The sequence below is a fragment of the Bombina bombina genome, chromosome 2, assembly GCF_027579735.1.
Source record: "Bombina bombina isolate aBomBom1 chromosome 2, aBomBom1.pri, whole genome shotgun sequence".
NCBI lineage: Eukaryota > Metazoa > Chordata > Amphibia > Anura > Bombinatoridae > Bombina > Bombina bombina.
This window is the reverse complement of record NC_069500.1, coordinates 188,535,281-188,553,009: the sequence shown is the minus strand read 5'-3', so window position 1 is coordinate 188,553,009 and position 17,729 is coordinate 188,535,281.

Below are 17,729 nucleotides of genomic sequence, written 5' to 3'. Positions count from 1 at the left end.
TGGCAGGAGCCTCTTTTGCTATCTTCTATGATCAGCATTAATCATGGCTAAAAGGTAAAAGTAACTGAGTTAAATCACTCTTACTATTTAACCAGAACAATTTTGTGACATTTTTAGGCCTTTATCGTAATTCAGCCTTTTACATAAGTTTTTGGAGCATCAAATGTTACTGTCTGTTTTTTTATAATAAATATTTGTAAACTAGTTCATTTTCACATTGGTGACATGTGGGGAATAGGGATGGACGAATGTGTACATTTCCAAATTTGAATGTTAGAACGAATGTTATTACCGAAATTCGAATTAAAAATCCGAATGTTGATATAAACGAATATTCTTAAAAATTCTATAATCGAATCCTATTTACAGTTTTCGAATGTCACTTTCGAATTCAAATGTTTATAATTAGATTGAATGTCCACATTCAAAATGTCAAAATTAACATTCTATTTAACAAATACTATTCAGAAGTTCAATATTTCAAGTGGTAGGGAATCTAGTAAATTGATACATAATAGATACAAATATATCAATTTGAATGTTTCTATTTCTATCGAATATTGCATAATTCGAATATTACATTTAAATGCTATTTACAGTTTTCGAATGTCACTTTCGAGTTCGAATGTTTATAATTAGATCGAATGTCCACATTCAAAATTTCGAATTTAACATTCTATTTAACAAATACTATTCAGAAGTTCAATATTTCAAGTTGTAGGGAATCTAGTAAATCGATACATAATAGATACAAATATATCAATTTGAATGTTTCTATTTCGATCGAATATTGCATAATTTGAATATTACATTTAAAGAAAGCATTGGAAATACTATTACAAACATATAAATTTGAATTTTTTTAATTCGAATATTGCATAATTTGAATATTACATTAAAATAAAGCATTATAGAAATACTATTACAAATATATAAATTCAAATTTTTCAAAACAAATATTTTCTAATGTAATCGTAAAATTTTAAACTGAACATTCGAAAGACAAATATTAGAATGTTATGTAAACATTCAAAATTCGATTTGAATGAACGAATGTGTTAAAATTTGTTTCATTTTTTGAATGTTGCGAAACATTCGCCCATTCCTAGTGGGGAATTGCCCCTTTGTTGCGTACAAATTTACCCCATTGATTCCTTTCTGCAATACTTTATATAAAAGAAATGTTAAGATGCATTGTAAGAACTCATCTATCTACTGCATGCTAACAGGATACCTGAGCAAATGGACATCATAGCTTTGTTAAAAAAAATCCAAATTTAGTTTAAACTAGAAAAGAACATTAAATTAAAATTTGTAGTTTAAGGGGACACTCAAGTCAAAATTAAACTTTTATGATATATATATAAAATCATATCTGCCAAAATGGCACCTTCCATTTGTGTATTGAGGAGAAAACATTCCTGCATGGTTTTAAATATAGAATTTCTACAGCATTGTCAAATAATCATAAATAGCGTGCTGCATATTGCTAAACAAAAAAGTGTTTTTATGGACCCCTAACCCCACCATTCAGCTATCGCACTGAAGTTACAATGCGAAATGGCACAAAGAAATAAAAGTCCTACCTCCTCTACAAATGAAAGTGATCTGCCGTCTGACTCAGGCACACACTGTACAAACTGAAGTGCCAAGTCTGTCTCACACTGTGCAGAAATCCTCTCAAATGCTTTACTCTTTGTAATGACATTTCAGCCCTCAATAGCACTCTTCTGTAGCGCCCTCTGGTGGCTGCCAACATTAAATAACACCATCTAATAAAAATTATTTTTAAAAAAGTATTGCACAAAAAAGTTATAAGGGCTCAAAGATATGAGAGCTCGGATGATAGGAAAAAAAAGGCAGGCAAAGGTCTTTAACATAGAGATGCATACATGTCTAATGATGTATATGTATGTATATATATGTTTATATGTGTGCACATATGTATTAATGTAATTATATGTGTATATATGTATTAACAGACAAATATACATATATAAAACCATTAATATATATGTATACATATTTTTAATATTTTCATGTCGTGCATGAGCATATAACAGTATGTGATCATGTTTGCACATATTTCAGTATGCGATCGGGTATGCGCATATTACAAACAAACGGTGTTAAAGAACATTGGAATATTAAATATTACATGTTGGATTTGTGCTAATGAGAATATGTCATGGTGTTTGCGCGAGACAGTGTGTGTTTTTTTCCACTTTGTTTCTCCATTGACTTCTTTGGGGGGAATACGTGAACGCGCACGTGATATTGTAAGTTCAGATTTTTGCGCTAGTCGGGTTACCTCTTGCGCAAAATAAGTTTTTTTTAACTTGTTTTTAATTTGTTTCTCCTGTTTATACGGTATTGGGCTATAGTTGTTTGCTCTCTTACAGACAAGGAGACTACTATCTGATATGTTTCAGATTTGACATGATTGCTGGATGCAAACAGTGAGCTGGACTACTGCTAAATTTCAGCCTGCCTGAATAGCATCATTGGGTGCAATACTCTTGTGAGTATATTTCTTACTATATCAACCTACATTATCTGTTTTGGTGGTACTAGGCCATTGTGGCGCCTCTGTTTTTCTTTCTCCAGATTGCCAAGTACCAGGATTCGACCATCCTTTCGACAGAGAGCTACCTTTTTTGAATTTGATGGACTTTTTGTTCAATTTTGTCTATATTGTATGATTTTGTATTGCTGAGTTAACAAGAGGCGTCCCCTATGGGATTTTGTGTGTGCCTGGGCACACATCTTTTTTCCTTATTTTCTCAATATATATGTATATATATTTTTAATATTTTCATGTTGTGTATGAGCATATAACAGTATGCGATCATGTTTGCGCATATTTCAGTATGTGATCGGGTATGCGCATATTACAAACAAATGGTGTTAAAGAACATTGGAATATGAAATATTACATGTTGGATTTGCTCTAATGAGAATATGTCATGGTGTTTGCGTGAGACAGTGTGTGTTTTTTTCCCACTTTTTTTCTCCATTGACTTCAATGGGGGGAATACGTGAATGTGCATGCAATATTGTAAGTTCAGATTTTTGCGCTAGTTAGGTTACCGCTTGCGTAAAATACGTTGTTTTTTTAATTGTAATATTAGCGCAACATGAGTAGTGCAAAAAGCTTAACTCTAGCTGAGTTTTTGCTTTTGCGGAAAAAAAATACAGTACCACTTGTAATCTATCACTTAGTGAATACAGAGCAAACAGAAAGAGACTCAGAGTTATTGACTGTGTTTTGTCTCTAATTTTGACAGCCTCTGTATAGTGATATCTAATCTCTGTTACAGGTAGATGTGCCCCTGTTTGGACAAAACAGCGAACCAGACAAATTAGCGAATCACGTCACTTCCTTGGACGTTGCATCAGCTCTTTCAAAATTACTTACCTTAATGCTCATGCGTCATCGCATTCCTGACCACAATGTCAATGCTTCAGTGTCAAATTCTTGGACCGCGTTGAATGCAATTTTTTACTTTTTGTTTGATAACCCCCCCCCCAATCGTGATTTGCTATACACTGACTTTATATGTCTCCCACATTGGTATGTACAGTATATGCCTCAACTGAGTATGTATTGCAGACAACACTAAACTGCATTTCTAGAAGTAAAGTACACTTTTTTCCGACAGAAGTTCCTTTCTGGAATAAAGTGTACTTTACTTCTAAAAATGCACAGTTTAGTGTTGTCTGCTTTATATACTCAGTTGAGGCATATAAATACCAATGTGGCAGACATATAAAGTCAGTGTATATTAAACTATGATTGTCTTGTATTTGTTATCTCCTGCTGCGGTTGGCAAAGTTAGCGGGGTGCAGTATAGAAGAAGTTAAAAAATTCACACATGCATGTTCAACACGGTCCAGGAATTTGACACTGAAGCACTGACATGTGCGGCCAAGAATGCCATGACGCGGCACGCATGCGCATTAAGATGTGTCATTTTGAAACAGCTGATGCCACATCACAGGAAGTGACGTGGTTCGCTAATTTGTCCGGTTCGCTGTTTTGTCCAAACACCCCTAATAAACAGATTAGAATGTCTTCAGTTACACAAAACAGATTATTGTATTTAAAACATTTGTCGTGCCACATCTAACTGTGCAAAGGCTGCACAGACTCTTAGGGGCTAAATGTAGATGAGAGGAATTGATTTTATTCAAGGACATAACAGTAAAATGTTACGATGCAGAAGATTTATGGGCAATCATTGAGGGAAGTGGTGAAGATTCCACAAAAATGCAAATAAAACAGATGACTGCTGTTAATAATATCTCTCATGGTCTGGTTTATCAGCAAAACATTCACAGACTACTTACAAAAATAACAAAAAAAGGAATTTCAAGTGCAGCAAACAGTGACATATAAAACTGGTTATTATGTTTTTTAACTATGCCTAAAAACTAGTCAAACAATTAATTAACTCTCCTATTATTGCAATGTAATAATAGGCTTCTAATAGTAAATGGCAGCAGATCATATAACAGAAACATAACATTGTCAAATGAATTTGTATGCAAACACATATTAACATTACATTATAAGTTATTGATTTTTGTGAGGTCACAGCTTCCCCATCCATAGCAGTAATGATAGAAGAAATGCTGTAGGTTTCCTTTAGCTTCTGATAATAGAAGCATTCAAAATGCAAAAGTTCCATATTATAAGGAATTTATCTAATTCTTTTAATATATCATCTGTCAGTTAAAGGGACACTGTACCCAAAAATTTTCTTTCGTGATTCAGATTGAGCATGACATTTTAAGCAACTTTCTAATTTACTCCTATTATCAAATTTTCTTCATTCTCTTGGTATCTTTATTTGAAATGCAAGAATGTAAGTTTAGATGCCGGCCCATTTTTGGTGAACAACCTGGGTTGTCCTTGCTGATTGGTGGATAAATTCATCCACCAATAAAAAAGTGCTGTCCAGAGTACTGAAACCAAAAAAAAGCTTAGATGCCTTCTTTTTCAAATAATGATAGCAAGAGAACGAAGAAAAATTGATAATAGGAGTAAATTAGAAAGTTGCTTAAAATTGCATGCTCTTTCTGAATTACAAAAGAAAAAAATTAGGTACAGTGTCCCTTTAAGGCATTTTTAATATGTATTCAGTTGCATTAATAATATGTTCTGGTGGCTGGATCTTCCCAAATTTTACTTAGGCTAAAATTTAATACTGAGCAAATGAAGGTTATTATTGCATTCTGATATTTAACATTATAATACAGTAATTTAAGACATATTTTATTAAACCATACCAAGGGGAGAGTATGATAGCACAGCTGAAAACGCATGACAGAGTGCTAAATCCATTTCCATAGACTTTCCACTTAAAGATGCATAGGATCTGCTCCTCCCTCATTATCCCCTTTACTAACCTCAGGATCAAATTTAAGAGCCTCCTTTATAAAATCTTCCTTTTAATTCTTGCTTATAGAAATTATCAGCCACCATATGCATATACACACATAATTTGCATATACACACATTTGCATATACACACATCATTTGCATATGCACACATCATTTGCATATACACACATCATTTGCATATACACACATAATTTGCATATACACACATTTGCATATACACACATCATTTGCATATGCACACATCATTTGCATATACACACATCATTTGCATATACACACACACACAGCCAAACAAGGGAGGTGTCAAGAACATAATATCTTCCACACCATACACGAGCCAATATCTACAGAGAAAATCAATCATTACAACCACAGCACTTGTGAAACTCACAAAATGGTTTCTGTAAATGTTTGTAAAATATTTACGTCTGGTTTGTTGTTGTAAAGTAGTCTTGCTGGATATAAAGGTGTCTCCATAGGGTGGATGAGGTCATCCCAGGTCAGGATTCACCTACACTTAGGTCCAGCAAGCAGAATTCATAAAAGCATTGTGTCTTGTTGTTCCTCACTATTACAAAGCTGAGAAAATGGATTTTGTATATGTTTGTGTGAGCTGTTTCATAGAGACAGGTACAAATCTTTCTGTATTCATACATTTTCAAGTAGAGATGTTTCAGCATCAGAGATATTAGTTTAATGACTGGGTTTTATTAAATCAAGGCATGTGCTGAAAGGAACAATTTACACTCCGCCTTTAATCTTTCTCAATGATTAAGGTATAAGGCTGTACTTATTTTCGCAGCTATGTGTACTCCGAATACGAAAAAAAGGGGTAATCTCTGAAGAGTATAACTTTTAATTTGAATGCATGAAGACTGAAATTATCCCCCCCCCCCACTCCATTATAGGCCTAGCGAGAGTAGAATTAAATGTAATAATGTAAGCAAATGGGTCAGTGAAATAAAATGATTCCAATACTGTCTTGTAGTAAGTCTATTTTATTCTATCAAATGTCTTCTCTGCATCCAGTGACAAAATCTTTGACTTTAATGATGATTTTTTTTAATATCAGTTTAAATTAAAGTGTGCTCTTGATTGTGTGATATTTTTTATTTCGAGTGAAATGCAATTAAGCAGCTTGTGAGTATCTTTGTGCATTATTAATTAATAATGACCACTCAATAAGGGCTCATTTCCATTAAGTTGTTAAAAATGTAGCTGTAAGCTACCAAAGTAGCAGACAGCTAAAAGTAGTTTAAGGCTGCCATTCAGTCCCAAGTTTCCATTTAAACATTTTGCTCAGTGTGTGCAGGGCTTTTTTTCATGTAGGTTTAATTTAACATTGTGTTAATGCTTCAATCCGAGGTCAAATTTCTCGAAAATCGTGATATAACAAGTTAATTGCTATGGTAACCTGACCTTACACTATAAAATTTATGTTTAACGTCTGCATTTCTTACCAGTGAACAAAGATACATAGGGGCCTATCTATCAAGCTCCGAATGGAGCTTGATGCCCCGTGTTTCTGGCGAGCCTGCAGGCTCGCCAGAAACAGCAGTTATGAAGCAGCGGTCACAAAGACCGCCGCTCCATAACCTGTCCACCTGCTCTGAGCAGGCAGACAGACATCGCCGCAATTCAACCCGATTGAGTACGATCGGGTTGATTGACACTCCCCTGCTGGCGGCCAATTGGGGGCTCTTGTGAGCTGATGGTGCAATGCTGAATACGGAGAGCGTATTGTTCTCCGTATTCAGCGAGGTCTGGCGGACCTGATCCGCACTGTCGGATCAGGTCCGCCAGACTTTGATAAATATAGGCCATTGAATTCATTAAAAATGAAATAAAAGATGTTTTATTTAATAAACAATTTTTTTTTTTAGTTTTAAGAAATGTTTAAATTTATTGATATATGTAATATTTAGTGCTGTCCTTAACCTAGGCATAGATAGAATTTTGGAGATATGTGCTTGATTATAAAAATGTGTTGGTAGAAATGATGGAAAACGCACCATCAGAAACTGTCGATAGGTGTAATAGCTTCCGACAGCAGGTTTTTTTCGTTTTGCAACCTCGTGAAAACCCAATTGCAGCTCACTGTAAACACGCCCTAAGTTGTGAGAGGATTTGAGTTTCTATATGTCAGGTTCAAATACTATTTTACAATATCCTGCAATCCTGCAATAAGGAGCCTAGTCAAGTAAAAAAGGTGTTTGGCATTTGGGATATAAAACTTTCCCAACACCACCAGAAAGCCCTGAATTGTACATCTAATAAATACATTTGTGCACATTTTTTTCTGTGATTATTTCTTCTGCAACAAAATTTAATGAAGGGACAAATAGAAATGAAACCTCACAATTTTTAAAGTAGAACAATAGTGCCAAGAACACTGAGATTTCTAGCATTTTGCCACTTAATCTTTAGGTAAATCAGTGTTTTGGGAGAGTAAAATATGGGCTCAAAGAGATTTATAAAAAAATAAAAAATATTACAATAGAATATTAGTGGTAATACATATTTGTATTAGGTGAAAGTATTTTCAGGGCCATGATCTAAAGAAAAAAAAGAACAATTTTCCATGATAAGAGGAGGTAATATATTTTTCCACACCCCCACACCATCCCCTAGTTTTTTTTCCAATATATTTTAAGGCATAGAGGTACAAAGTAAATAAAGCAGAATTGTTCTTAATGGGGCAATAGTATCTCCACCGAGATTAACTGGAGAAGTTGGTCAGACATCTCAGGCCAACTTAAAAGCTGAAATGATCATCTGATTTTTAACCCTTAATTAGTGACTCATATTTTAAATAATCTTAAAGTTTAATAAAAAAAAAGTTAAGAGAACATATACAAAACAGGTTGGTGAATTATGACCCAAGATCTCTCTTGTTCTCTGCACTGTGTCATTGTGGGCTTCAGTTAAATATCTTCTTCAGAAATAATTTACAACTTTTATAATATCTCTGCTCCCTTCTTGACCAAGAACAAACGTAGACCACTATCTTGTTAAAATAGGGAAAGGGAAAAAAAACTAGATTTCCTGTCTCATCTTCTTTAGAGTGTTATAGTCAATACATTAATTGATTTAGTTATCTGATTAAGTTATTTTTAAAGATAGATCATCAGCACAAACTGGACAGTACAGAATAAAGTTAGCAATCTGTGCAAGTTCCAAGAAATTCATGAAGTTTGAGCCTGTGAAACTTACAATTTATGGTTAAACAACTTTCCGTTTACTTTTATTGTCATTTAGTGAAGCAGCTGCAATACACTACTGGGAGCTAGCTGAACATATCAGGTGATCCAATGACAAGAGGCATAGGGGAAAAATGTATCAATGGTCGAGCGGACATGATTCGCTGTAGTGAATCATGTCCTCTCGACCTCGCCATTATCATTGCACAAGCATTTCTAGTGAAATACTTGTGTAATGCTGCCCCCTGCTCACAGACGGCCAATCGGCTGCTAGCAGGGGTAGAAGGCAGCGGAGAAGTTACAGAGTAGCAGTCTTACAAGCCTGAAAAGATGGGTGTAGAAAGTAGCATCCGCTGCTTGATAAATCTACCCATAGATGTGCAGCCACCAATCAGCATCTAGCTCACAGTAGTGCATTGCTGTTCCTGAGCCTGCCTAGGTAATATATCAGATTTTTTGTTTAAATAGTGTGCTCTATGTGAATCATAAAAAAATGTTGGTTTCATGTTATGTCTCTAACCTTTAAGTGCTTTAAGGCTCTTTTCCAGGCTCTTAGGCCTCCTGATCTCCTAGTAGAATGCAGGAATCCCGGTCCTTGCAAAACAATCAGCTGCAGAGATTTAATGTAAAATAGTGTGAGGGGTGGGTCATCTAGGACCACTCCAAAAACCTTCCCAGCTGGTAAATAAGAGGTATACTCTATCGGGCTCTCCCAGGAAAAGTTGATTTTAGACTTGCGATTTTTTTAACTAACTAAACCAGAGCTGTGTTCAGTTCAAGGTAAAACATATAAAAATACATGGGATGCCTTTTTCATAATACTATTCTATACCATACACATATTTTAACATTTATTTTTTATAATTATTTTCCTTTTTTAATTCTTCTTTAAATGGTTTATTATTCTCAAATTGATATTGTGAAACCCGATGATCTGCATTATTTCTTGTATTCTGCTAGTTAAAGTGTAGCACATTCCCAACACTAAAAATAATCAATGTTATGTCCATTTACAGTACATTGCTTTTACATGAACAAACTTTGCATGCTTTCACCGTGTAGAGGAACACTGTTTCCGCATAATAAATATGACATTTACTATCTGGAGGAAAAGCTGATATAGTATCATGCTGTGCTGCATATACACAGTTTTTACTGTAATTTAAAGATACTGTGATAGAAATGCAACTTCAGAAAAGCGCATATACTTTATTATTGCTGATGATAACAACAACAAGGTACTGTAGCTGAATCATTGCCTAATCTGAGTTATACAAACTTTATTTAGCAGTATCACATATTTTCAGAAGAGCGTTAATCTGTTGTCAGCACTATGTTTAAGTTTGCTTTCAGGCTTATATCCATTTTTTCTATTTATTGTTGAAAAATAAAACACACTTATTAGTAGTTCGGACATATTAATTACTATTAGTGATTGTTGCAGTTTTCACACATGTTGAGGGCCAGATTACAATGGGAGTGGCATTTTACACAGAGTTGTGTAGCGCTCGTATTACAAGTTAAAAGAAAAAGTACAGTTTAGTTCACGCACTAACCCAATGCGCGCAAAAAGCCGAATTCAATGGAGCAAAAAAAGTGGAAAAAGACCTAACACCCTACTCGCGCGCAAACCCGATCGCATAACACTTTATTAAATATGAATATTGTATAAATATGCTTTAACATGTTTTCATGTTAGCAAAGGGCTCCAATTCACTTCTATATATGTATACGTATGTATTTATGTATTTATATGTGTATATATGTCTGTAAATACATATATACATATATAAATACATATGTACACACATATAAACACACACACACACACACATATATATATATATATATATACATACATATACATATTTAGATATGTAAGAACAAAAAAAAAACAATATATAAACTTGCTTAAATCACAATATAAGAAATAATAAAATACAAAAACAAATGTGATGGTGCACAAAAAAGGATAAATGTCCCAGGTTATCACGGTGGTAATGCTCAGCAGGTGAACCCCAGGGAAAAAAAGAAGAAACACAAATAGTGAAGTTCTGTGGTTATGTGAAATTTACAGCAGAGCCTAGAAAAGGTACTCACATTGTCTAGAGCTTCAAAATCAAGCTCTAGATATATAGGCACAGGAAGCTCCTAATAGGAGGCAAGGCAAAGAAGGATGTTCCAACTCCAAAGGATGAATCAGAAGTGGTTAAAAAAAGTATAACAAATTTATTAAAGACAATTCACAAGGCATATAATGTGACTGTCCCAATCATAGACTACTACAAACAAAAGACTGTGTGTATCACAATGTCCAATGAATGCTCTGTTAGTCCGGTAAGGAACAAGGCTCCCCCCTTTTGGAGCTGGAACATCCTTCTTTGCCTTGCCTCCTATTAGGAGCTTCCTGTGCCTATATATCTAGAGCTTGATTTTGAAGCTCTAGACAATGTGAGCACCTTTTCTAGGTTCTGCTGTAAATTTCACATAACCACAGAACTTCACTATTTGTGTTTCTTCTTTTTTTCCCTGAGGTTCACCTGCTGAGCATTACCACCGTGATAACCTGGGACTTTTATCCTTTTTTGTGCACCATCACATTTGTTTTTATGTGTATATATATATATATATATATATATATATATATATATATATGTATTTGTATGTATCTCTTTGTTAAAGCCCTTTGCCTGCCTTTTTTTCCAACACCTAAGACCTCATATCTTTGAGCCCTTATAACGTTTTAATAATTTTTATTAGATAGTTTAATCATGAATGTATTTTTGATGTGTTTTGTGACACTTTTTTGATTTGCGAAACAGTTAACCATTGCTCTGAGGATGCGATATCCCGCGAGTGTTAACTTCAATTGAGCGCTACACTTGATATGCACTAACAGACACAATAAACCCCTTTTCACTTGCGTGTAACTGTTAGCGTGCCACTCATAATCTGGCCCTTTTGTGTAGTTGGTTTGAAAAGGCGTATTTACCTAGCTCCTATTATTCTATCATTATTGTTGTATTAAGTATATGGTGTTAGAAAGTGGGAGTATTAGTGTGAAAAGGAAAATTAAACACCTTTTAATTAATTTGTGACCCAAGATTGTCTTTTGTCCCATGCTTCATAGACAGCCCAAAAAGCAAAGAGCCAGATTTCAAGTGGCATTCTATTTAGCGCTCTCGCTCGAGCATAAACTTTGATAGAAGTAAGTTAAAAGCAAATAGTTTGCATGCGAGTATAACACGACGAGTACTAACCAAATATTGCGACCGCATATTCTCCCCATAGAAGTCAATAGAGGGTGCAGTTATTCATTTGTAACATTTCAATGTTCTTCACATACAGGATAATGTAATTATTATTGTAAATACATTTTTCTCTATATATCTGCATATACCTATGCCTGTATATCTATTCCTATACATATATATGTATAGATCTATTTTACATTCAAATTATCAGTAAACTCTCAATTAACCGGCACCCATGGGGATTGGTAGATATTAAAAATAGGACTTACTAGTTCTATAACCCATATACTATACTATAAACGCTGTATTTACTTGATAGTGTATTAATATTTAAATACGTACTGTACTTTTAAACTTTGAAGCAGTGCCTGCTTTTTCCCTTCAATTTTGAATCATATGATTATCCCTTAAACCGGGGCACCTTCTTTTTTCTATTGGGGCAAATCTTTTACATTATTGCTGATTTTGAATCACATTGGCAGGAGATGGTTGCGGAGAGGTAGAGGCGCACACTAGACGCAAAGTGATGACAGGATGTATCATCACGCTACCAACCGGAAAGGTATCTCATTAAATAGACAGACAGTACAAGCAAAAGAAAACATAGGTCAAAAGACCATGAAAGAATACACATATAGCACTCTTGTAGTCCTCTATAACACTCAATGTGTATATATTTAGTAAGAGGATAGAATACCAAATGGTAGGTAGAGTACGTTTGGGTCATTAAAACATAACTTTTATTAGATACGCAATAAAACAGGAGATAAAATAAGGGATGTGCAATTAAAAACAAATAGCTACTTGGGGTGTGATAAAGGGTATATCTTATATCAGTATGATATCTAAATATGACAATATCAAGTTGTTGTATAGATAGGGTATAAACAATCAGGACTTTATAGTGTCATAAATCTTTGTAATGTTGAAGATAACACTGTTACTCTGTGCTTATCATGTCAGCACAGTAATTAGTTATCTCAACTTAAATGCACCATATATTGATTGCAGGATAAAAATATGTCTCATATTGTTTAGTTTTTACCCAAAATACCCTGTTGGCGAGATATGTTTAGGATTGCATAGAGCGCATAAGCAAAACTCATTGATTCAGTGGTCAGTGTGCTTGGTGCATACTTAGGTATTCAAATTGGTCTGTTTAATATCTCACAGACTAAAACATTGTACTTACAAATTTCATGATAGATTTCTAATCATATATATAGTAAATAGTTGGTTTGAATCACTATCTTCTCATATATAGTAGTTACTCAGTAAAGCTAGTAGCTCATGATTTGTAGTAGTAATTGGATACAGTTGGTATTTGTTAGTTGGTTTAAAAAGATAGGCTCTATATGTATATGTTATAACATTTGCCAAAAGAGTCTACAATCAACTTCAGGTTATCCCATATAACTTATTTTTATTTGAATTGTTCCAAAACCTAGGTATTAATATTAACCAATGAGCATATGGTATAATAATACCAAATAGATCATTCAAAAAGTAACGTTAATTGAAACTATTCATAGTTGTCTGTATGACATGTATTGTGTAGCATATAGGGAACCCACACTAATGCTGTATTTTTGGTATTACGGTTGCAGTGTAGTCCCGCTGTTTATAACAGAAACCAGCATCTGCTTGTGTTTAGTAAATGTACAGTATGCGTGATTGTATTGCTGGCCTTAGCTGTTTAATTACCTTCTGTAGCGTTAGTTAGTTGATTTCATCGTTATTACATACATATTTGATAGATACTTGTGCTTACAACAGAATTTCAGGTAGTATGTGCTTAATCTCAACACGTGTACAGCCGGTATAATTAAATTGCTAACCCTCAGCTGTGTAGCTTCCCTCTATAGTGTTAATAAAGCAGTCCGATAGTTTTTTTTTTTTTTCAAACAAGCTTTATTAGTAGTATTTTGTCACCAATACAGTAGTAAGAAACGTTGTTGTACAATACAATTCTTTGAACAAATGGAGGGTTGGAACATACAAAAGCAAGCAAACTCCGTCAGCCCATTAGTGTCATAAGTCAATAGATAAACAGAGAGTAGGGGCAGACAAGAATTTCCACCCGACTAGTATATTGGATGTTCTCACACCAAAATAATAAATGTCTGTATTAGTCCTTAGATCAGAACATTTTGACAAAGCTTGATAATTTTACATTTTTAATAGATTTAGAATATAAATCAGTTTCGTGATAGTCAAATCAGAAATGAACTTATAAAGAAAGTAATAAGCTCAGAAAAGATCAGGAAATATAAACAAAGAAAGAAAAGAAGAAAAAAAAAAAAGGAGGGGGAAGGGGGAGTCATCCTGGGAAAAAGGGAGAGGGGAGTGTGTTTACTAATCAGTTTCACGGGGGGTAGTCGTGTGTGAAGTGAGTGTTGACCTGCGTATTAATGTCCATTAGGGTGCTGTGCCTTTCCAAATGGCTAACATCGTCTCATGTGTTGCGGGTTTTTTAATTTTCATATAATGTAGTTTCTCCAAATTCAACAGGTCTTCCACCGCGGCTTGCCATTCATCAAGGGTTGGAACCCGTGAGGACTTCCACCCCTGAGGAATAAGCCTTTTGGCTCCAGTCAGCATAATCAGCATAAGTGCCCTAGTAGTGTCATCCCTGACCTTGGGCAGGCGTAGAAGTAGCAAAGTCTCAGGTGTATTAGGAATAGAAATCTGTAGCCTACTTGACATGTCCCCGAACACAGCCAGCCAGTAGCCCTGTATTCTGGGGCATGCCCACCAGATGTGGAGAAGCGTGCCAGGATAACCGCAGCCCCTCCAACATAGGGAGCTCGCTGCCGGAAAGAGTCTATGTAGTTTTGCCGGGGTATAGTACCACCTAGTCAAGAATTTGAGGTGGATCTCCTGTACCACCGCCGAGACTGAGGATCGTTTAGTCAAGGTAAATGCCTTAAACCATTCATCCTCATCTATTGTATTGTTAAGGTCATTGCACCACATCGATGTATACGTGGGTAACTGTAATCCTGGTGGTAAAAGCAGGAGTTTATATACCTTAGAAATCAACCGCCTAGGCGGAGTGTGTTCCACACAGAGGGCCTCAAAAGGAGTAAGCTCTCTGTCAAAACTTCCCCTGCATTTATGGTATCTCAGATAGTGCGAGAGCTGATGATATCTGAGCCAGGATTGGAAGAGCTCTCCATGACGCTCAAATAACTCATTCATCATTCGTAGTTTACCTGCATCTAATGCGAAGTGTAATATGCCATCGCGAAGGCTGTAGCTAGAGCCCAGGCGAGAACCCAAGACATGGTATGGAAGCTCAGGGTTCTCTATGATTGGTATCATCGGGGAGTAGGTCGATGAAATATGGGTGCTAGTGGCAATCACTCTATCCCATTCCTGAAAGGTTGTGATAGTTAAGTGGTATTTGTGAATCAATTTGGGGCGGCTCTGTGCGGGGATCCATGCCAAAGCGCCGACGTTAAGTCGTTTAAAGATTTGACCATCGAGTCTAACCCATTGTTTATGTGGCATGTTTCGAGACCACTCAACTAGTCTTTGTAATAGTATGGCTCGCCTATATTTAGACAGCTCAGGGAACCCCAATCCCCCCCTTTCTCTGGGGAGGTATAGAGTCTTTCTAGAGACCCTAGGTCTCTTACCGTGCCAAACAAACTGCTCCAGAGAGCGTTGCAGTTGTGCAAGAAAGTCGCTCGGTAGTGATATAGGAACTGTTTGTAATAAGTACAATATGCGCGGCAGGATATTCATTTTGATCAAACTGATCTTTCCCAGCCACGATAACATTTTATTTTTCCAGGATGATAAATAATTAATTAGATCACGCCTCAGGGTTAAATAATTATTTTTAAATAGATCAGATGGGTTAGCAGTCAGGTAAATCCCTAGATATTTTATTTTGGTAGGGGCCAAAGAAATATTATGATTTAAAACTAAAGATTGAATATGTTCTCTGGGGGTGTTAATGTTTAGCATCTCAGACTTAGATAAATTTAGATGGAAATTGGAAAGATTTCCGTACCGTTCAAATTCACGTAGGAGTTCCGGAACCTAAGTTTCCGCTTTAGTGAGGGTATACAGAATATCATCCGCGTAAAGCGCCTGTTTGATTTCAAAGTCTCCCACACCAACTCCTGTGATCTTTGGATTCCTTCTAATTGTTTGCGCCAACGCCTCAATGGATAATGCAAAAAGGAGTGGTGACAGAGGACACCCCTGCCTGGTCCCATTTGTGATTTTGAAAGCATCCGACAATGTGCCGTTCACCCTAACCCAGGCATTTGGGGCTGAGTATAGAGCGAATGTCATGTTTATGAACGAATCTCCAAAATTCATTGCCTTCATGACTCGACGCAGGAAGAGCCAGTCGACCCAGTCGAAGGCCTTCTCTGCGTCGGTCGAGAAAAGAACCATTGGAATACCCACATTTCGAGCGTGGCTAATCAATTGTATCACCTTATTGGTATTATCTTGCGCTTCTCGACCAGGTATAAAGCCAACCTGGTCAGAGTTGATTAGAGCTGGGAGAAATTTATTAAGTCTTCTTGCTAAGATCTTAGCAAAGACCTTCATGTCCGAATTAAGTAACGATATTGGGCGGAAGTTGGCTGGAGAGGTAGGGGGCTTGCCCGGCTTGGGTATGACCGCAATGTGAGCTTCCAACAATGAGCTCGTAAGCGTGGGATTATGAATGAGCGAGTTGAACAGAGCCAGCATATGGGGGCCCAAAGCATCCAGGAAAATCCCGTAATACCTAGGGGTAAACCCATCCGGACCAGGACTCTTCCCGCCAGGGAAATCTTTTATAGCCTGGGAGAGCTCCTCCATGGAAATAGGGGCATCAAGAGAGTCCCTGTCCATATCTTCTAGTTGTGAAAGGTTTATTGAGGCTAGATAGTCGTCTATCTCCGTCTGTCTGCTCAATGTAGTATTAGCCCTGTGACCGTCCTCTTGCATGGGAGAGATATTGTACAAATTATTGTAGTAAGTATGGAAGGAGTGTGCTATCTGTTTGCTGCCTTTCAGTATTGTGCCATCAGTACCTTGGATGTAATGGATGTATGATTTTAGTTGTTGCCTTCGTATACTTCTAGCTAATAGTTTGCCTGGTTTATTACCTCCCTCGTAATAGTGTTGTTTTGCAGTCATCAGTTTGCGGTGCAATGTCTCCAGTTGATATTGTCGAAGTTGTTTTTTAGCGTCTTCTAAAGTCTTAAAAACCTCCTTATTTGTAGGATCGCGTTTATGTATAGTTTCGAGCTGTGTAATGTTATCTAATATCTGTTTGTGTTTCTGATTTTGCATTCTGACTAGCCTTGCCTTGTGCTTGAGGAATATGCCACGGATAACACATTTATGTGCCTCCCAGAAGGATGTGAGTGATGTGTCCGAAGGATCATTATGTGATAAATAGTCTGAGAGGGAACTCTGTATATCTGCTTTAACTTCTGGGTTCTCTAAAAGAAATTCATCCAGCCTCCAGATATAGGCTGTGGGAGGTATGTCAGGCCATTGTATGCTACAGGTGAGAGGGGCATGGTCTGACCATGTAATTGGACCAATTGTGGAATTACTAACCATATCCAACCCAACCGAATCGAATAGAAAGTAATCAATGCGGGAATATTTGTTATGGGGTGGTGAAAAGAAAGTGTAGTCTTTGTCTGTCGGATGCACAGCTCTCCAAACGTCATGGAGCTGCAAATCTGCTATGGTTGTTTTGATAGATTTAATAGTTTTACTGGGTATGCTGGATGAACCATTAGAGGTGTCCATACTCGCATCAAGTGGTGTGTTGAGGTCTCCTGAAAGGAAGACCGGTCCTTTAGCTAAATCCAGAATAAGCTTCGCTACTTTTTTGATAAAGTG